A 22,840-nucleotide genomic window follows, 5' to 3' on the forward strand; every position below is an offset into this window, starting at 1 on the left:
ATGCTTAGAAGACCTGGTTTAATACGGAACACCTGCTAGATAGGAGGCCTGCGTGCCAGTTTCTGGGAGTCACTCGTTCAGTCTCTACTTGACACAGCTCTGTAGGAGGGTGTTTTTCTGAACCCTTGGGCTTTCATTTCTTTTCTTGTACCTGTTGTGAAAGTCTTATGCAATCACTTAGTGAAGGAAACTTGAAAAACATTCAGTGATCCTGGAGTCACACTGTTTGAAGCTTGTTTGCCTACAGTACGCACATTTTCTTTGTAGGATAACCTGGACTCTTACCTTGGTGTGACAAATGCCATGAGAATCAAGTTGCTTTCTTTTTTTTTTTTTTTTTTTTTTTTTTTTTAATTTTATTTTAGCTAGAATGTGGCCGTGATTCAGGGAATTGGCAGTATTGGATTCAATAATTCAACAATATTTAGACACATGACCAGCAAGGTTCCTCTCACTCGTTTCCCTCAGCATGTTAACTATTATTTTAAGGCTGTCTCAGTTAAAGATCCAAAGAGTCCATATACCCTAACTAGTTATAAAGAACACCCCCCCAAAAAAAACTCCCCAAATTGTTAGACTTGTCTAATCCGTGAAGTGTGTATAATCAATAGATGAAAGGCCAGTTGTCACAGGTATCTTTTTATGTCAGCATTCCTTTAGCTGGGGTCAAAGTAGGAAGTCACACACCTTGACGGCTTCTGTAATTTGATCTGTGTGTGTAAGATATGTGCAAATGTGTGTGTTGGGGGTGGGGGGGCTGTATGAGAGATCTTAGTAGAGGCCAGGATCCCATTGGCCAGTTCAGATACTTTTCCTGATTGATTAAAACAATTCCATATTTTTTTGTCTTAATTGGTTGTTTGAAGAAGCATTAATCTTTTTGGTTGTTTTTGAGATAGGCTTTCAATCTGTGGTTGGCGCTGTCCTAGAACCTGATATGTTCTCATTACTACCTTTGAACTCAGGACAGTTCTCCTGTGTCAGCTTCTCAAGTCGTGGATTATAGGAATGAGTTCTTGCCTATTGTAACAAAATTTGGTTTTTGTTTATTAATTTCTAAATTTTTAAAAAATTATTTACTGTGTTTGGCTGTTTTGTCTGTTTACCAGAAGAGTGAGGTGGCAGGGGAGGGAGCGGAGTTAGAGACAGTTTTTGAGCTGCCGTGTAGGTGCTGGAAATCGAACCTGGGTCCTCGGGAACAGCAGCCAGTGCTCTTAAGAGCTGAGTCATTTCTCCAGCCCCCAGCATTTTGTTTTTAAAGTAGCCTTGGCATTTGAAAAACTTTATCTTACAAAGCATCATCAGAGATTTGGATGCAGAAATGAGAGTCCGGGATGACTTGACTGGCCAGCTTGCCTGAGCTGTGCTTAAGCTTGTCCCTGGAGCAGCCAGGCATGTTGTCCTTTCTTGGTGACCAAACTAAGTACAGACAAGCCGGCATTTCAGAAACTTATAAGCTCTACACAAAAGGGGAGTGCTGTTTACAGCATCTCCAGCATCATCAGACAGCAACTGCTCGGTCATTCCACAGATGCTTTGGCCTCATTGCAGCTTTTCAGACGCTTTTGAAGAAGTCCAGGGCAGAGATAAGGCTTGTATTCAGGGTCAGAGTCTAAGGTCAGTAGCTAGAAATTATTAAATAATTTAAATTGTGTGGGCTTTAGTTTCTTTATCTTAAAAGTGGCAGGGCTCCTCCCTCCCTCACAGAGTTGATGGAAGGTTAAATTAAAATAAAGAAAAGCAACCTGGATTAGAAATTGAGCCCTGATGCCAGAGTGTTTTTTGGCTGGACCTGGTCTTCCCAAGGCCATGCTCTGTTGCCTTTTCCTTGGCCAGCTGTACCAGTCCTGATGATGTGTTTTGTGATTTCACAATGGAGTACTTAGTTAAAACTGCTGAGTCCATTCAAGGATATTGTCTTCTTACCTTGTCCTGAAAACTCAGTCATGGCCATAGGTTCCCATGGTAGGTTTTCTAATTCTGCTAAAATACTTTTTCTCTCAGTAGATCCTATTCAAGTGTATGCTGTCATGTGTATAGTAGCCATTAGCCACGTGTGCCCGAACTGAGTGCTTGACATGTGTGGCCTACCTCTAGTAAGACCCTCTTTCAGTATAGAATTTCCAGGATATAGTATGGTGGAAAAATCTTTGAGATGTTCCACACGTTTTTGTTTTTTTTTTTTTAATTGATACTATGCTGAAACACAGTGTGATGGATATACTCCAAAAAGTAAAATGTGCTATTAAAATCAGTTCGTTTGCTTCCGGATGTGGCCGCCGGGATGTTTGCAATCCAGATGGCTGCTGTTCTCTTTCCTCTGGACAGCACAGCTTTAGCGGCATGCTTTGTAATCTCTAGACAACTGGCTTCAGTCGTGCTGTCTTATCCTGCCTGTCTTCCGTCAGAGTTCTTGATCATCATTCAAGGAGCCAGGGCAGGGGTACTGAGTCCTCACAGAATGCCCACCTTGAGTTCATATAGCCATTTTGGAAAGAGTATATGAAGACTCCTGTTAAGCTACTTTCTGCTGCGTCATGGCAGAAGAGCGAGAATTCAGCATCTGCAGAGAAGCGTCTAGTCGAGTTGCTGCTGCTGTAAAGCAGAAACACCTGGTATTGCCGTGCCGGTGGACTGATTTGATTTGGTGTCTCCACCCCTTTTGGATCCTGTCTGCTGGCCAGTGGTGTGGAGACCGCCCACTAAAGAGGGGCCGCTCTGCTGGTTACACTGTTGGTCTTCATGTCTTTTGTTTTTGTGATTTAGTGCAGGCCTGAGCTGTTCCTAAATAGCCAAGGGCCCCGAAGGAATTGCGTATGGCTTTTTGCTTTGATAGGAGAAAAGCTGGCAATGCCCTCACGCTTGGTGTTTGCTCCTTCCTTCCTTGCTTTGAAATGGCTTCTGCTTCTCTACCTTCCCCCGTGGCAAGCTGCTTTTTGTTGGTCTTTTCTCCTCCATCTAGGCTTTAGTAGTTGGTTGTCTCTGGCCTTAATCCATTTGGGCTGCTGCAACAAAATTTCACAAGCTGGGTGGCTTACAAACAGTGGATTTGTTTCTCACAGCTCTGGAGGCTGGAGGTCCAAGAGAAGGTGCTGACAGATTCTCCGTCTGAAGAAGGCCTGCTTCCTGGGCTTACCCCTCCACGCCCCGTGCCTTCAAATGGCGGAAAGGGACAAGGCAACTTTCTGGTGTGTCTTTCACGAGGGCACTAATCCCACTTATGAGGGCTCCATCCTCATGACCTAATCACAAAGCCTCACCTCTTAGTACTGTATGGTCAGGTACTAGACTTCAGTCTGTGAGTTCTGGAAGGCATAATCATTCAGACCAAAGCATGGCCCAGAGGCTCTCCCCATTCTCCTCCTTCATTGTATGCACTGGTCCTTTAGCATCCTCTCGTCTCTATCTAACTTTCAATACCATCTCAAGTCCAGACCTCTTTTTGAGCTTACTTTTTGGCTATCCTATAACTCGCTTTGTAGACCAGGCTGGCTTTGAACTCAGAGATCCTCCTGCCTCTGCCCTCTGAGTGCTGGGGTTAGAGGTGTGGGACACACCACCACCTGGTTTCTTTCTGAGCCGTTAACCGCATCCGTTTACATGAGGATCACCCTAGTAGATCACTGTCCTCACGGGAAATCTCCTTGCTTCTATGCTTTTTCTATACCCCCTAGCTAAGGATCATGCCAGAAACCCTAGTGCTTGAGTCTTTTGAGTTGCTTCCCCTTCTGATTGGCCATCCAAGTGCTTACTGTCCCAAATGTGTCTTCACTCTGCCATCTTCCGCCCTACCCAGTGCTTACCCGGTGATAGCTCTTCTACAGCCTCTTGCTCTGTGTCCTCCCTCCTCACTCCAGTAGTGACTGTCCCATTGAGTAGATCTCCTGTCCACCTGCACCTCTCTCATAAGGCCCTTACCAGAAGCACCCCCATTGAGCTGCACCATGCGCCCTCCCTCCTGCATGCAGCACCCTTTCCTAGTCACCTTCCTGCTGGCCAGTCTGCCACCCTCCACCTTGACTTTTCTAGAAAGACGACCCCAGAGCTTTGGAGCCTCCAGTGGTCCTGCCGCCTGGCACTGTGATCTCTGCACTGTTGTGTGAATTCTGGCTGTATCTTCCCTCACATGCCCGGCACTCCAGGGGTGAGCACGGTACGTGCTTTGTGAAGGTCCACTTTCCCCCAGGCAGACAGTAGTATGCAACGCAGTCCTCAGGAAGCTCAAAGACGAAATGTGGTTCGTATCTTCCTTCTGTCCCTGTGACTGCTACTGAGGAGCACTGCCGCCCAAACCATCTCTAACTTTAAATTGGCAGAGAGGATCTCCTGCAGATGGGAACTCTTCTCTTTCCTGCCATTGTCAGAATGATCCAAGGCCCAAGATGCAGAAGTCTAAAGGGTTGAATCCTGGCCCCCAGAAGCCGTTTGCCGAAGGATGGCCAGCCTTGTATCCAAAGGGCCGGAGGTGAACCCCCACTAGTACCTGTGGCTTTCTAGTTTCTCAGGGAATTTACTTAAAGTGATGCCTTGACACAGAGGCTTCCTAGTATCTGATTTCATGTGCCGACACCTCCTCCAAGAAAACAGAACAAAACAACACCAAATAAAAAAACAACAAAAGTAAAGCCTGAGACCTTACTGCTAAACTTGGCCTCTAAGTGTCAACAGCTTGGGATTGGCTCACAGCACCCCACTGCACATTTGGAGAACAGGTCTTTGCCAAAAAAAAAAATCCGTGAAGGCGTGAACCTGGCCTCACTGGAAGCTAGCTTTGCTGGCAGGGCAGCCTTGTTGCAATGAAAAAGATACTGACCCGGGCAGTGGTCCTGGAGGGCCTTGCAATTTCCATCTGTCCTAAAAATGAAAAACCATGGTCATCGTATGCTGGGGCCTTCAAGACGATCCGAGGCTCCCTTTGTTGACAGGAAAACATTGCTGTCTCAGGATGGGTCCAGGGTCTCAAAATGAAGGCAGGTTGTGTCAAACAGACAATTCTGGGTTTCATTGTTTTGTTCTTCCCTGATACTGGTCCTCTAGTTGTTGTTTATCAAACACTGGTCACCAGGACAGCATAGGCCTATAGAGAATTGCTTCTTCCCCATTTCTTTGCATTTCTTTGCAGGCTGGTAGTACATGTCCCCCAGGGAGAAAGTGAAAGGCTTGTTCAAGCATTTGTGAATCCCCCGGAGGTTTTGTGCTGTGGGAGTCCAGCCCTGTGTTTGGCAGAATTTTAACTTTGAATCTTCAGCTACCTGGGAAGACCCAGAGCATGTATGGAAATGCCGCAGAGTCCTTCACCAAGCTGGTACAGACTGCTAAAATAGATCATGATGTAGACCATGAGACAGACCCGTGGGTCCTAGTGGGTAGGCAGCCCCAGGGTTGAACAAGTGGGCTCCGATTTGTCACATTGTGTGAAGAGCTTGTCTCCATTCCCTGGGAATGCCTCTGGTCTGGTCAGCTGCTCCCACTGTGGGGGTGATCTTTATTTAGAAGGGGTCACATGCCCTAGGCCTCAGTGCTATATGCCTTTTATAGCCGGGTGTGGAGACTGTATTCTATCCTGATTGCTAACCACTGGTTCTGAGGTGCTAAAGCAGTTCGAGTCCATATTTTTCTGGGACATCGCTTAGCAGAGTTCAGTTCTTAGAGGACCCTGTCTAGTTCCAGAGAGGCTTTGCTTTGGGTAGGTTGCCTCTAGTTGAGGTGTCACTCTTCTGGATCCACTGTAGAAATTAGTTTTCATTACTAAAAAGATTTCAGAAGCTCTTTATAGTGTTGTTGTTTTGTTTGTTTGTTTTGTTTTGTTTTTTCCCCCAACTTGAGGTTTGGTTTTTTTTTGTTGTTGTTGTTTTGTTTGTTTTTGTTTTGTTTTGTTTTGTTTTGTTTTGTTTTGTTTTTTGGAGAATACCTGAGTCCCTTTATATCTCTTGGCTAAGCCTACTTGTAGAATGGTTCTGATGTCTGCCTGTTTCCTGATAACCCCTTTCTTTGGTTGCGTATATGCTTCTATCTTGCTCTTCTCCTGTGTATGCCAGTGTGACATTTCCAACTAGAGTGGGGGTAGCATGGACCATATGGGCCTGTGGCTAATCTCATCCTGGACTGCATTGCTCAGCTCCAGTGCATTATAGTTCAGAAGTCAAGTTCAAGTTTGGCTAGTGGTGTGGCTAGAAGGCCTCACTTGGAGACCTGCCTCCTTCCAGCACATGGTGTGAATCAGGGACTCGGGTTTAATAAGGTGGGTCTCCTGAGTTTGGTCCTAGGATGGAATGTTCCCCTTTGAAATGGAGTAGCATGGCAGGGCTTTTCTCCCATCCATGAAACAGGGATGATCATATAGTACCTGGAAAGCACCTACCAACCTGCCCAGCACTTAGTGAGTTCTTGCTCAGTGATAGCAGCTGCTGCTATTTTAAAAATAGCTGTGTTCAGAGGCCATCTAAATTTTTGAGCATTAAGCTGGACTGACTATATATTTATTGTCATATCTTAAGTGGTCTTTCTCTGTTGCCTTTTCTGAGTTGCAAACATTCAGTTATCATAAATAGCAGGGCACAGTGTAGAAGTGGTACTTGCTAATTTAATCTGAATTGTTCAAATTTTCGTGTCTGCCTAGATAAGCCATATCTTTAAAGAACACTCAGTGATGTACATGTCTGTGTCCGGATGCCAATAAGGACCTTATGGGTGTATGTAGACTCTATTTCTTTTGTTATCAAACTCCATGAATTTATTCTGCTTGCAAACTTGGTATTTGAGAGAATTTAAGAAATACCAACAGATTTTTTTGTTTGACACTGACATTAAGTATTATCTTTTGAAACATTTTTTTCCCTTTTCTGAGAGCATGGTTAGAGAGTGGGTATAGTTTTCAGTAAAGATAACAAGGCGGTACATTTTTATTGGTGACAACTGCAGGTCTCACATAGTGAAGGTAGCAGCCATCTGCTCCTGAAGCCTGTGCCTATTTATGCTCCTCTTTGGGTAATAATAGCTGTGTGAGTACACGCTTTGTGTGCGGCCATGTGTTTGCATTTGCACATTTGTGTGTGCGTGTGTGCATGTGTGTTTACGTGTGCCGGCATATGCAGGCGTACCACTGTCTTTCCCACCCGACCTCCTCTCCTGCTTTGTTTTGTTTCGTTTTCCTCCTCTAACTTATTGCAGGAAACAAACACTGGCTCTCTGTGTCCTCTCTCAGATCTTCCTTCCGTTCCAGGGGATCAGGTGGGTGGGAAAATGTTGTGCAGGAATGCCAGGCCCTCTTCCGGAAGCTGGGCTTCTGTTTCTTCTCATCATTGAACAGAAGTTGCTTGTTTTTCCTTTGCCTTGGTCACAAACAAGCACTCAGTCCTCAGTCCTCTCTTCTTCCTGCCGTTTGTTTTTCTTCGTGGGACCACGTGGCGACGGAGACTGCGCTTAAGTGACTCTGTTCCTCGATACTCAGCCCTGGTTAAGAGAAGCTGTCAGTGTTGACCCCATACATAGACGCTCAAATTTGTCTTTGCCAATCCTAATGAAGGCACTGGATAAAGTAGCCAGGGTTGCACAGTAGTCTCCCCTGCGTGTTCCAGGAGCTCCAGCAGGTGAATAAAACCACGTGTGTATTCAGCCTTCTATAGACTGGGATAAAGTTCAGTTCAGAAGTTGGACACAAGTAGAGATTAGCAACAATAGTTGCGTGCTACAGTTACAGCAGTATGCCATGATAGAACTGCCAGCACTACTGCCTCTGCCCTTAGGGGCCATTGTTAAGGAAAAGAATGTTTCCTTGGAATACAGACACTGATCTGATAACCGGGGTGAGTACTAACTGACAGATGGGAGGATGGTGTGCACAGCGTGGCCCCCCTGGACAAGGAGAAGATTTACATCCCAGGCAGGACGAATGGGCACGGCTTTAAGTTTCAGCTCACTGCTCAGAACAGTATACGGTTTAGTTGTTTGTTTCTAGACTTTTCCATGTCATAAATTTGGACTGTAGCAGACTGGGTGATTGAAACTTCATAAAGCAAAACTGCAGAGAAAGAGACTCTTGGGATCCACACAGTCAGACCTAAAGCCATGGAGACTAAATGCCTCTTGTGTAGAAACTGTGGCTGAGAATGCAACTCTAACAGTCACTGATGCCCCGGCTGAGGTGCTGAGCTGCCTGTGCCTATGAGGCCACCAGGAAGGAGGACCCTGCCATCATGCGATGCATCTTCCATAGACAGCAGGTCTGTGGAGTCAGGTTGCCCATTCTGGGTTTCTTCAGAATGCTTGGGTAATTTTGACAACAGCTGAGGTCAGGGGGTGCACTCAGTATTAAAAGCAAAGAAAAGATCAGCATACTGAGAGCATAGTCCCCCCAGGAGAGAAGACTAGTAAAAGGAAGATGATCAGTCCCCCTAGAAACACTTCCAGGCAGTTCTAGGGTTTGAATTAGGTCTCCTGCTGCCTCTACTTCCTGAAAGTACTATGATCCGAAGACGAGTGACGACTAGGCAGGTCCTCATGACAAGGGAAGACTAGCTCTGCTCCTGGGGAAGTGACTTCATACGATGTTCCCTCTGATCTTCTTGACTCCTGGAATGGCCTCCTTACACTTGGCTGAGTAAATGCTATCAGATTCTTGGCTGTTCCACAGGTAGGATGTAGAGGAATCCTTTTTGTTCCATTACTCAGTGGGTTTGAGATAATTGAGTTATTCTGTGACATGTCAGTGTCTCTTCCGAAGCTTTCGAATAACCAAGTCATGGAAGCTTCAGAGACCAGCAAACCAGAGAGGTGGGAAGGGTATGCTGTGCTTCCTCCACTCACAGACGGAGAGGCGTGGAGCAGATGCCCACACCGGTACCTCTCTTCACAGTTTCACAACCTGTCCCGGCAGTCCTGTGGGGTCTCTGCCTCAGACCACTGGGTTTCTTGCCCTCCTTCTACCAACTTCTGCATCTTTCTGACTGTCCTTTTATGAGTACATCAGGGCTCCAGTCTTGATGGTCATACGGGTTTATGAATGGAATTCTGAGAATGTATAATTTTCTCTGAAGAATGTTTCTCTAGCTCAACAAACACTTCTTGTTTGCTGAGGTGTTGGGAGGGGGGGTTAGAGTCTTTCCAAAGAGTCACTAGATGCCAGAGATGACAACTAGGGGTGAGATGGAGCTCCGGGTGAAGCTGGACACCGACACCGACACCGACACCGACAGACAGTGGTCAAAAGCCAGAGCTCCTATCCTGGCCAGAGGAGTTTGTCTTGCAGGATTAATTTCTGTTTGTTGCTGGCTACACGGTGACAGTGGCATTTGGTACCCACTGCTTATAATGATAAGGGCTCATTTGTACTTTATTCTCAGCCAGAGGCCCTATGAGCCTCACGCATTTGCCTGGCATGAGCGGGTTTTCCGACCTTTGAGTTGACTCAGACTCACTGGGAAGCTTCTTGAACTTCTTTGGAGAAACCACAACTTGATCGTCCTCGGCAGTGTTGTCACGCTGATTCACGAAAGCCTCAGATTATGGCAGCAGTGGGCCTCGACCCCTTTGGGGGGGGGGTCAGAGACCCTCACACAGGGGTCACCTAAGTCCATCGGGAAAACACAGTTATTTACTTTACAGTTCATAGCAAAAGCACAATTACAGTTGTGAAGTAGCAACGAAAACAGTTTTATGATGGGGGGAGGGTGTTACCACAGCATGAGGAACTGTATTTAAGGGTCGCAGCATTAGGAAGGTTGAGAACCACTGGATTATAAGGGAAAAGGCTGCAGAAAATGAGTTAGGTCGGCTACAGAGAAATGGTACTCAGGGTGATGTTCAGACCCCACTTCACCTCACAAATTAAAGGTGAGTGGCTTTATCATGGGCTGCTCAGATTCTTTTAGCAAGCTTGGTGTATATACAGTTTTAAAAGTAGCACTTCATTTGTGAGTTCTTCAGCCTATTATTCCAGTCTGGGTTTTGGCTGATGTATTCAAATCAGTACAAATCTGACCGTCCTCTGTGCCTTCCCATTTTGAAGCCAGGCTTAATGCCCGGATGATCAAGTGTTAAAAGAGGAAGGCACAGCCCAGCCTCGCAATCGGGGAGTTTTGCATGAAAATTGTATGTGCATGAGAATGACTTTCTCGCAGTACGGGATCACATTTTCCTGGCTTTTGGCTTACGTGAGTGTGGCCCAAAGGAGCTTGACTCTTAACAAAGTGAGTCCTGAATTTTCTTCTAATTTTGAGATTTAATGTTGAGGAAGAGAGTGGTAGGGATCTAGGATGGACGTGCCAGCTCTGGATTTTTGACAAATGCTAAGATTGATGTTAGCCATTCTAGCCAGTGTCTTTGGATTGTACCCTCCTGTAAAGAGCTGGCTTTTAGAAGTAGGCAACTGCAGCTCACAAGTTCCTAAGAGTTTTCTGGGAGCGAGATGCAGGCTAGAAGGCTAGCAAAATACCTCCGTGATTGGGCAGAAAGAAAGAAAGATGCTCAGAGGAGTTGAGGGCAAGAACTGCAGGTAGGCTTTATGTTAAGTGTTGCATTTTTGAGAGACATTTTCTTGGCCCAGCCTTTACCGTTATCAAAGTGAATTATACCTAAGTACTGAGGAGCACCAGTGAAACTTGGTTATGTGGATTGAATTTAAATTCATTGAAGTCATTCTTTTAGACGAATGTCAGCTTTCCCTCATCTAGAATCCAGCAACTTGATAAGCTGGGAAGAGCGTCCTCCTTCTCTGGTGATGATTGCTGTGTCCTGTGGTGCTGCTGTTGAGGGACATCAGAGTCCATAGTGCTGACGGAACGATGTAGTAAATGAACGTCTTCCTTGTTGGTTTGTGAGTTGAGTGTAGTTTGTTACGTGGTTTTCTCATAGGCATCTGGGTTTGGCATGCCTCAGTTTCAGCTAGAGCAAACATTGACTGCCAAGACATTCCACAGATCTCCCCGTATCTGTTGTCCAATCCTTGTCTTCTCATTTTACACAGAGTTTTCCAGGTCTCCCTTACCAAGGGCTCTTTGAGTTTGTGCTGGGATAGATCTGTGGAGGGTGTGATTTCTCTTTGTTGTCAGTAAATTGAAAAGACCTTGTTCACTCATCCCTCACCTCATTCCCCAGACAGTTAGTAAACTACGTGACAGTTCAGAATGATATAATATATGTTTGCTTCTCCTGCCTCAGGTGATGGCAGGCCTGTGGAGGAGGCATTATGTAAAATTCCACCTTCCATGTGGCCCTGACCATGCATAACACTTCAGTAGATTGTTCTTAATGAAGACAGGAGGCTTAGCATGAGTTGGGGAAGGCTGAGGACAGAAAAGAAATAGGGTCAGGGTGAGGCACATAGAGCTAACTCTTGAGAGTGAGAGCTGTTCAACTTCAGTATCCCAGGGTCTTAGTTACTTTCCTGTGACTGTGAACTGACACGAGGATCAAGGCAACTTAGAGACGAAAGAATTTATAGGTGCTTGCAGTTTCAGAGGGTGAATCTATGACCATCATGGAAGGGAGCTTGTGAGCAGGCAGGTAAGTCTGGCACTGGAGCAGTAGCTGATAGCGTACATCCGATGTATAAGCAAAAGGCAGAGAGAGAGAGAGAAAGCTGTTGGGAATGGTCCACCCCTAGAAACACACTTCCTTTAATAAGGCCACACCTCCTAATTCTTACCAAATAGTTCCACCAACTGGGGAACCAAACATTCAAAATATAAATAGACATTTTATATACATACATATATATATATATATATATATAATGTCTATTTATATATATATGTAAGACATATTTATATATTCTTGTTCAGATCACCACAACTAGACTGTAATCTTGTCATTACTCTCCTGATGCTTCTGGTAGGGATGGAAACTTTGAAAATGGACTTATAAAATATTTTCAAATGACCAAAATGGCCCATGGTTACCTGGGATAAATAAGCCAACTAAATTATAGAGTTTAAGAGTGAATGTATGTATGTCCCCAATCTCTCACTCCTTCTGCCACCCTTGCAGCCCAGTGTCCTTGGTGGAGAAGAGGTCGGTATTCCTGTGGAGGACAGTGGTGAAGAGTCTTGCATCATGAGGAATGTCTAAGTACAGAGTTCATAGATTGTTTTTTTTTTGTTTGTTTGTTTAGTTGGCTAAAGTGTCTGTTTTCCCCCTGTGCCTGATTGAGCTGTCCGTGTTTGAGCTCCATGCTGAGCAGGATGAGATGATACAAGCTTATGATCTTGTTGTGTGTTAGGATAAAAACACACCATGCTGAGATGGGGTGGTAGCTTATTAGGCAAAGTGTTAGAACCCCAGTTTGACACCCAGGACCCATGCAAGAAAGCCAGATGTGGTGGCGCATTCTTGTCGCCACAGGTACAGATGGGTCCTGGAGCTTGCTGGCAGGGCAATCAGCCTCACCTACTCTGTGAATCTCAGGCCAGTGAGAGACCCTGTCTCAGAAAACATGGTGGATGGAACGCACACGCACACACATGCACACACACTCTTCAAAGAATAAGAGGATGACAACTCACACTGTGTGGCAGGGTAATCACAGCTTTGGCTGAAAAAAGGAATAGAAATAATAAGTGCTTAGAGCAAGCTTGGTTGGTATTTAGGATTTTGTTTGGACCAGATAATTGCCTCCGGTGAGACTGAGGTCTTCCTTTAAGAATGCTCACACTGGCTCATTCCTGTTTACCCAGCATTGTATACACGGCTCTCAACTCGTGAGTAGGTTGTACTTGAGATTTTAAGATGTTTGGAATGTGAAGTATCTTACATGAAAGCAGAGGCTTAGGTGGTGATTTGGATCCCAGGATCTTGACATCTGCTTGGGTACTGGGACTGTTTGGCTCAGACATCGTTTCTATCTGCCTGGTGTCCATAGCTTTAATTCTGTGAGGATAAGGCCAAGTGTTAATTTTTTTTTCTTTTTTTTAAATCCTCTCGGGTAATGTAGGATGGTTGTAGGAAACTGGTTGTAAGCATGGGTCAGCAGGGGTGCAGAGGTTATGGAAGCTGGAAACCAGTACTCCTGGCTCTCTGCTGGAATGAGGGACGTCTTTCCCAGGACTTGAATTCGTTTCTGTGATGCCTGTGTCTGAGGAAGTATGGACTTAAGGTCCACATGCGTGTTAGTTTCTGCTCTACATGGAAGGCAGCTGAGAAAATTGGATGATGCAAAATCAGTATAGTCTGCAAAGTCTGGCAGAATTTGAATCTGAAACGGGAGGGTCTAGATACAGATGTTAGGTGTCTTTTCTGGAGGACTGGTCTCCGGAGTTGTCTGTGGGAACAGAGATACTGTAGACCACCCCGCCCCCTGCTTTTGCCTCCTCTGCTCTCTAATTAAAGAAAAACTCTTGGTTGTGATCATTGGCCTGGAGAAATATTAAATCTATGTTAAGTATGCAGGCATGAATGGGCAAAGGAGGGATTTGTGGATGAGAATCTGCTGAAACAAACAAGTAATGTAAATGGGCAGAGAGATATACTAAATTGATTGTATCTTTCAGCTCCTGGGACGTAAGGCGGAGATAAAGTGGTGAGAGAAGGTTGTCATTTGAGTGATGAAAAGATGAGGGAGTTTTGAAGCTAGCTGGGATTTTTCTGCCTGGTGATGGAGTAACTTAGTTGATAGCATATACCAGAAAGAGCAGAGCAACTCCACTTAGAATAGAGCACGTTCTCGGCTGCTTTCTGAACTCATAGAGGCCGCTAACGTCCTCAGGCTGGAGTTTATTGGATAACAGTTTGTTAAACTCCTATCGGGAGTCTGCATTTAACGTTGTGGGAAGACTTGCAGTATCTACATTATGAAGCTGTTTAGATTTTTTTAAAAGCATGCACATAAATTATTTGCTTATTAAGTGAGCCATAGACTAGGACTCAGTGCAGCTCTCTTCCTCTATAATATGCCCAGAAGACCAAGATTTCTTGGGATTTTTATAATGAAAGTAGCAAGAAAAAAAAATTTAAATAGCAAGATAAAAAAGAAATGAGAACAGTTAAGGCCAATCCACAGTTAACTACTGTATTGTTGATTAATATTTTAAGAGATTAGAAAGAATGAAGCAGATTCACCCTTTTGGGGGGATGGGAATTTAATCTTTCACGAAGATGGCAAATGAATACATGCTTGAATTACCAGACTGCAACAAATTACAGCAAGTAAGTTGTGACATTTGTCTGTGTATATTATCCCATGCATGGTGTTACCTATAAATCCTAAATCTGTAAAGCTACAAGCATGATTGACTGATCATGTGCATGTGTGCACGCGTGCAAGCATGTTTCCTAGAGCTGGTAGCCAAGTGCTCTAACACTTAGACAACTTTTCCACATTTACATGTAGGAAATTTTATTTGTAGACCACAAAGTGAGTCCATTGGGGGGGGTGCTGACTGCATAGTTGAGGGGCCATTTCTGAATTAGCGTTGACCAGTGCAGGAGGAGCTGACTTGTATCATGCTGTGATGGCATGGGTTTTGGTGCATAAGGTGCTCGTCTGATCCTTATTCAGTTCAGGAATCCTTTTCCCACTGACCTTAGCAAATGCTGTCTTGACTGTACTCGTGTGGCCCGAGGTAAGCGCTGCAGCCTTTCTCTAGCCTAGAACTCAGTTTTCTGGTGAGTGGAGACACCAGTGTCTCTCTTCCTCATGTCTACAGGTAGGTGCAAGTGAGTACATAGTAGGAGATGATGCTCCCTCCTGAGGGGTCCATGGCCTGGACAGAGCGAGGACAACCGGAGGTACACACTGGCCTTCCCCCTTACCTTTCTCAGCAGGGCCCTTCAAACCTGTGACTATCTACAGGATTGTTAATCCAGTATATGCTGCTGTTGAACCAATAGAAAAGGCAGCTCCCGGAGTTGAGTTTGGTGACAATGCCTGTGTTCCACAGCACATTCTAGGAGATAGCTTCATGGCATCCTCTCCCCCACTCCAGAAGAATGACACTGAGCCAGAGTGGGCACTGGCTTGGACAAAGCCATCTCCAAGGTACTAGAGAACCTGAACGGTCCCAGCTACTGCCTGCCTCAACTGGCCTTTTTAACACTGTCAAGTACTGTGGTCCAAGGCGGAGATGGGCCAGTGGAGTGAGCCACACTGACCTGATGATGGAGATGATATACAAAGTCTTCTTAGGTCAGCAGCTCTGTCCCCTCTTCTAAGTTCTTTACATTATGCAGTGTTTTCTGTAAGGGGGACGAGAAAGTCACTTGTAAATCCCAAGCGTTTGATGGAAGGACCTTCGAAGGCTGATTCATGATTAAAGCTTTTCAGAACCTTCTCGGAGATTCCCCCCTACATTTTGAGGTTTTGCAAGTTAGTCCCCGAGTTTTCCATAACTTGTACAGTGACCTTCTAGGGTCTTGTCCATGTAGACCCAACCCACACGTAGCAGGCGACCCCCCCCCCCCCTTCAGGACAGCAGGATGTGGTTCTCAGGGTGTGAAAATGGCTACATGAATCTGCCTGATTGGATGACCCCAGTCTCTTCTGGACTCCTGTGAGGACGACTCTCTCAGAAAGGACTATGTTTAATAACTTCAGTGGCATTTCTTGAGCAATGGCCAGAATCTGTACAGCTCAACAGTTTTCTCATCTGATCTGTATGTTGCCTGCCACAGTTTGCTTTCTGTTGCTATACCAAAGCAATAGCAACTTGATGAGAAAAGGGTTTATTTTGATTACATGTCCCAATCACAGTCCATCATTAAGGGAAGCCAAAGGCAGGAACTCAAACAACACTGGCACCCTGAGGGTGGGAACTGAAGCTGAGGCCGTATAAGGATGCTGCTTATTGGCTTATTCAACTGGCTTTCTTATATTACCCAAGACCACCTGCTCAAAGGTGGCACCACACAGCGATCTGGGCCTTTCTACATAAATCATTAATCAAGAAAATGCCCCACAAGCCAATCTGATGGTGGCAATTCCTCAACCGAGATTCCCTTTTCTCAGTTACGTCTGGGTTTATGTCCAGTTGACAGAAAACCAACCAGCACACTGCCAATTCCCTTTGTGCGCCAGGAGACTGAAGCACGGAGTCCTGGCGCAAGTTATACAGGGCACCTTGCAGCTAAGTCTCCAGTCCTGCCTTCTTGTGGGAATGGCTCAATAGCCTCTCTTGCTTAACAGAAGGCTGAGGCCCTGTTTGATGAGTTCTTAAGGATGCTTATGCTTGTATGTTTATGTATCTCCATGGTGATGAATAAATATGGTCAGAGCTCTGTTGGCATGGTATCCTCCTGCCTGCCCCTCCCCTTTACCTGTTCATCCCTCCTTCCCTTCCTTCTCTCCATCTCTCAACCCTTCCTCATCTACTCTACCTCTCCATGCCTCCTCCTTGCCACTTGTCACTCTGTCTCTTCCCAAGTCCCCCTTTCACACGGCTGTGATTCTGAAGATAAAAGAGATGGCGTTGAAAAGAGTGACCTAAGCGTATTTAAATTATAGCTGCTTAATTGCACAGCAGCTTGTTTCTGAATGGTAAGACCTTGCTTTTGTATGACTTTTTAAAGTTTCTGTTCCCCAGGCAGGGTTGGGTTTTACACTGATGAATTGTTTTTATATGGGAGGCAAAACTTTGATGTCGATCAGTGATCAAGCACCTTTGTTTGGCTGATTTTTTACTAGGGAGACTTTGTTTTTGAACTGTTCTTTAATCTTATGAAATGGATGCTCCAGCATTGGCAGGTTGTGGTAAAGGGAGAAAGGCATGTGGTTTACAGTAAACTTTCCATCCTTTTATGAGAAGAATGTGTAATCGACAGAGTGAAAATTTATCAAATCAGATCCTGGATGGCAGCTTTCTACCCTGAATTGGGCTCCAGAAATGCGACTGAGGCAGGCGGTGTGTGACCTGACACTTACTTTCTTGCCTTTTAACTGTGAAAGCTGAACCCTAGGTTACCTCCTCAGAGCCACCAACGTTTCCTGGGTGTTCTTTTCAGGGTTATAGAAGACGACGTATAACCTGGCTTTCTGACCACTTGGAAAAGTAAGGTCTGAGTATGGAGCCAGATGCTGTTGCAGAGCCTTGCACTATTGGGTGTCACCTGAGCACAGATGGGCATTGCTCCTAGCCACCATGTCCCAGCTCCCCACACCCGAGGACTGAAGAGTAGAGTATGGTCTTCCTGGCTAGGGCCTGGGCAGTCAGGGCCCTCCCTGCCTCTCCTGTGTCTGCCTGTCCTCTGGGTGGGTCTAGCGCTGACTGGGATTCCTGTGGACTTAGTCACCATGCTGCAGTGGTAGGAGGACAGGGAAACCGCTGGGTGCTCTGTCACCCCAAAAGAATGCAGGCTGGGCTGGGACTGCCTGGCCCAGAAAGTTCTCTAGATCCCTATGGCAGATCCAGCATAGCTGACTGAAGTCTACCACTTTCTTTTTCTTTTTTTCTTTCTTTCTTTTTCTTGTCCTATCAAAGAAAAAAGAAACAGGAGATAGGAGCATGAGGTGGCTGCTTTATTCACTGAGGAGGACTTTTAAAAGCTCTCTTTAAAATGTATTTTTGTTCTTCACCTTTCCAGACCTGTAAACACACAGTTACTCAAGGCAGGCATTTTCCTGAGAGCTGATGTTTGAGGAGAAATCCTGCCTGTTGTGGCTGTGTTCACTGGATCCTTTTGTTTGTCTCTAGGAGGCTGGCTGGTGGGGTGGGGTGGGAGTGTCAGGTCACTCCAAGTTCTTGTTGTACTGTAGACCCACATGCAAGGAGACCTTAAAGTAGGGCTGGGGGTTGGCCGCCTTCCTGCTGCTTCCATGAGCAGGTCTGGCTTGGTGCTGTGCTATTCTCAGGTGTCACTGCTAACCAAGAGTAGACTTCCAGGGACTGAGCCCAGGCAGGGGTCTAGTGATGAAGATGCCTGGTCACAGCCATTTAAATCTAACCCAGAACAGGCACCTGGGCTGCAGCTTGGGGTCACCTGCAGGGCCAGCCCCTTGGCTCTTCCCTGTCCTCCAACCCAGCTCCTGAGCGTTGGTGGTTCAAACAGCAGAACCATTCCTCACGGTAGGAAACAGATCTGACTTAACATTTTGGTCGGCAGAGCTGACCTCTGGGAGATTTGCAAGGTGTCCAACTCAAGACACACTCCGCTCCCTTTGAAAGGAGTTGTGAGTAGGAAAGACTGGGCTGAAACAGGACTGGTATTGCGGGGAGGGGGCTCTCTGTTGAATAGCTGTGACACTATTGTTACTATTACACTTTAAAAAAAATAAAACTTGCACAGTAGTTGTTTAAAAGGAATTGCATAGATAGCAGTTCACAATGTGACCCCTTCCTGAGGGTGAGGCAGCCCTTCCACAGGGGTCGCCTGACCGAAGACCATCGAAAAACATAGATATTTGCATTACGATTCATAGCAGGAGCACAGTAACAGTTATGAAGTAGCAATGAAAACAACTTAGGTTGGGCCTCACCACCGCGTGAGGAAGTGTATTAAAGGGTCACAGCATTGGGAAGGTTGAGAACCGCTGCCCTAGAGAAAAGTAGGACAGTCTGAGTTTCTTTCTGATTCAGAAGAACAGGATCTTAATTGACAACTGCTTTTGTTTTTCAGGTTAGATCTTGGGGCAGGAGGGATGACTCAGTGGTTAAGAGTACCTACCGTTCTTCTGGAGGATCCACTTGAGGCTGCTCACAGCCACCTGTGACTCCAGCTCTGGGAGACCTGAGACACCAGAGGGTGTCTGCACTGAGTATGCACCGGCCCACACAGACCCAGACACACACTTGAAAACAAAATAAATTTAAAATTTAGATCTTTCTATACCTCTTTAAATTAAGTGGAAAAGGTCCAAAACAGCACGGTCTCTGATTGATCAGCTCTCAGCTGGTATAATCTTTAGAAGCTTGCCAGAGGGATCCTAAAAAGTAGAATGGGCCTTCTGTAGCAAGGAACTGGAGTCACAAGGTGACCTTCAACACTCAAGTTGTATTTTCTTGGCAGAGTTTATGTTTTTAACCCATGTGTTTTTACCTTTTTTTTTTTTTCAAGGTCTACTGGTGTTATCTGGAAAAAACGGCGTTCTGGCCCATTTTGTTTTCATTATATTTCTTTGCACTAAGAAAAGCACACACAAGATACGAAACTAAACCCAAACCTTAGTATTGTTGTTTTCCCCAGGAGGACTTCCCCACTTTGAGCTGTCCTTCAGAGAGCACACACAGGCTATGCATGGCCTTCCTGACCTCCCAGCTCCCTGGAGACAGTAGCTGGGGTCTCCTTGACTTAGCTGGGATTTCTCAGGCATTCGAGCCCGGGTGGGAGTCATCTTCCTTTAGAAGAGCCCAAACAGTAGGTCTTTGCAGGGCCTTTAGTCTAGAATGTTCTTGAGACAGCTTTGTATCTTCCCTTAGTAACTGGCCTTGAAAATGCGGTGTGCTCTTGGATGAGGTTTCCCCTGCATTACCCTGGGAGGGCATCACTCTCACTTGTAGCATCCCGTCTGCATGTCCACGATATTGCAATTACGAGATCACAGGGCCCCATTTGCAGGGCATCTGCTCTCAAGGCACATTTAAAAGAATTTGTGTTGGTGGTTCCCTTAATTTCTGAAATACAGCTATTTGTGGATTCATCCTTCTGGATACTTGTGTTGATTATTTTATTGACAAGTGGAAAGAATGTTTAAACACGAGGAGTCTCATGTCTGAATGGATCCTTGCTAATAAGTACGTTCACCATACCAGTTCATCTGTCTTGAAAATAAGACATCATAGGATATTAGCGGTTTGTTGTTTGTTTGTTTTAAGCCAGACCCAAAGTAAGTCCCAGATTTACATCTCAGATGAGACAAATAACTATAAAACGAAACGGGTTTTTCAAAAAAGACTTTGACCCAACACTTATCCACAGTTCCCAGGTATTGCCAACAGCATTTTCTTACTCTGCTTGAATGATAGGTGTTACTTGCTTGGATGAACTTTGAGAACTGCCAGTGGAACTGTTTTAGAAGCATTTTGCTAAAGCCCTCTCCAGCTCTGACTGAGCCTGTAGTCTAGGCTGAGGACCCAGTTCTCACACACAGGGTGTTGACCTTTGAGGTCAGCCTCTTGTTTTCTTATGAAAATGAGGCTCTAGGGAATTAATTGTGTCTTGGTGGCTACCTCCAGAGGACTGGGAGGAATTTAAGAATTTGAGTATAGGTTCCCAGTGGTAGTCTGTATTTCATTGTTGGATCACAAATATTTAACAACATTTGAAATCTGCTGAGCTTTGGATAATTTACATAATCTCATTCGCTGTAAAATTATTAAACATCAGCGATTGAAGAAAGTATCCTTTTTAAAATATTTACAATAAATTTAAAAAGACATCACGGTGACATTTTGTCTGTGGTAGCATGGTATTTGCACACTTACTGTGTACCACGGCTTTTGCTAACGCACACTTGTTGGTAACTGTATGGACAAAGATGTAGCAAAGCTTTGATAGGAATCATCAGATGCATTTTGAAAACATCTTGTTCTGTAATACAGATTCAAACTGTTGTGGACTGGTGCTTGGTAACTCTGATGGCCATTTTGAAGTGTTACCATAGTGATAATTCTTCTGGAATCTCCAGTCATTAAAAGTGATATGGCTAGCTCTTGGCCCTGTGCTGTAAAAATAGATGTCATGGGTTATGTGTATCTTTTTTGTTCCCCAACGTTATAGCTCATAATGACTGAAGGAACATTTAGTTGAGTTTTACATACTTATTAGAGGCTAGTTGTTTTGCCGTACAGATCATCTGTCCATGTAATAATTAACCCCTAAGAATGAATGGCATTTAAATCACGATTCAGTTTTCCCCTCCTTTGACTCTGATTATTTTTTTCTCTGTGCTCCTTTCCCAGGACGTTTTTCAAAGGTTAGGATTGACAGATTAAACACCATTGATATTGCCCCCATGGGTCTAGAGCTCCTTCACTCTGGAACCAGATGTGGAATTTCTTGTTTCATCTGGGAAGTCTCCTCTGGGGAGGACTAGGTGTTGGCTCAGTCTGTGTTCCCCCTTTCCTGAAGGTAACTGTGGATATGTTAGAGGACAGTGCTTCCTTTCAGCTGAGCACTGCTTCTCCTGTTCTGAACCCCAGGGTGGTAATTAAAGCTACCTGTGTCCTTTCCCTGGTTAGAGGCATCTAGGTTAGAGACTCGTGAATAGGGGTGGCCCAGTTGGTCCAGGGCTTGAAGGAAACCATTGGGAAGTATGGTTGGGTGGTTGGCAGTGACAGTTAGCAGTGTGTTTGCTCACTGTGTGTGTGTGTGGGGGGGTGTTCTACTTTCTGAGTAGAATTACTAGCCTGGGGGAAGCCCAGCTTTACTTAGCCAAGGGGTAGCGTGAGAGCAGTCACGTTCCTCTCAGTCCCTCCCAACCCCCAACCCCCAGCCTCCTCCACTGGGTATTCTGCAAGCTGCATCTGTTTTTCACAAACGTTTGCTGGTTGGCAAGCGTGGATGAAAGCATAGTCCTTACTTATGACAGGCACTCTGTCTGAAGGTCCGTGATCCTGTAATTAGAAATTCATGTGCTCACGGGGGCCAGCACTGTACTCGGCTCTGGGTGTCTGGGTAAGAGCAGACACCGCAGGTCTGCTGGGGATTCCTGGCCTGGTGGAGAGACTGATAGTAAACAAATGGCACTGCCCTGTGGTGCATTTTTAAAACTAGGACAGCCATCAGAGTTCCTCAGAAAGCTGGGAGAGGGGACAGGTTCATGTGGAGAGGGCATAGAAGGGCACACCCAGGAGCAGGGCCCAAAGGACACAGAGAGGTTTGCAGGGATTGGGAGTGATGGTGGAGATGAGTGGACACACAGAATATAAGGATAAGACATTGTGGGCCAATGTAGTGGGCATGAGTTTGAGATTGCTGGTGGGAGCTGCCTGCATGCATGCACAGAGAAGTTGGACCTTACTTTATAGACAGTGACCAAGAAGCAGGGAAATGTCGTAGCATGTTCGTGTTCTACAAAGGTTCTGTGACAGTCACTCATGGACAGGGAGAAACCAGCACATCCAGGAAGTAGGTGAAGATGGATGCCATAGAGGAAAAGTATAGAAAAAGATAGATGGGAGTGGTAGTGAATAATAAAGGTAGTAGGGAAAAGAAAAATCAAGAGCCAGTGATGGATGTCTAAGAACCAATGGGAGGAAGTAGATTGACCACCAGTGCCATTAACTGGGATTGGGGAAAAAAGCAGAGCTAGAACTGAGCAGGAGAGGGGAAGAGCATGGTACTGATGTTGGCACATTGTATGAGAAGCTCTGTGTGTGCAGGCTGAACTGGGTTTGGAATGACAGACCTGGGAGAAGGGGGAAGGAGACCTTTGATTTGGAGCCATCTTGGTGATATTTCCAGGGGTGAGTTAGTCAGCTTACTGTTCCTGTCTTAGTCACTCTTCTATTGCTGTGAAGAGACACCATGACCAAGGCAGCTTATAATAGAAAACATTTAATTGAAGGCTTACTCGGAGTTTCAGAGGCTTAGTCCATGATCATCATGGTGGGGAACAGGCAGGCATGGCACTGGAGATGTAGCTAAGAGCTTCCATTCTAATCCGAAGGCAGGAGGCAGAAAGAGAGAGAGAGAGAGACAGAGACAGAGACAGAGACAGAGACAGAGACTGGGCCTGGGCCTGGGCCTGGGCCTTGGCCTGGCTTGGGCTTTTGAAACTTTAGATCCTACCCCCAATGACACACCTTTTCCAATACGCCATACCTCCTAAGTCTTCCCAAATAGTTCCACCAACTAGGGAACAAACATTCAAATATGAGCTGATGGGGCCCATTCTAATTCAAACCAAAACAGTTACCATAACAAGTACCTGAGAAAAACCAACTTTTAAAGAGGAAACACTTGTTTTGGCTCACAG

General features: G+C 45.5%; 1 protein-coding gene across 1 annotated transcript in view; it reads left to right on the plus strand.

Annotated features, from left to right (window-relative positions):
* Positions 1-22,840, plus strand: part of Igf1r (insulin like growth factor 1 receptor) — a 280,439-nt gene that overhangs the window by 51,266 nt on the left and 206,333 nt on the right. The gene's annotated exons all lie outside the window — the stretch shown is intronic.

This window comes from Meriones unguiculatus, chromosome 14, assembly GCF_030254825.1.
Source record: "Meriones unguiculatus strain TT.TT164.6M chromosome 14, Bangor_MerUng_6.1, whole genome shotgun sequence".
Classification (NCBI taxonomy): domain Eukaryota; kingdom Metazoa; phylum Chordata; class Mammalia; order Rodentia; family Muridae; genus Meriones; species Meriones unguiculatus.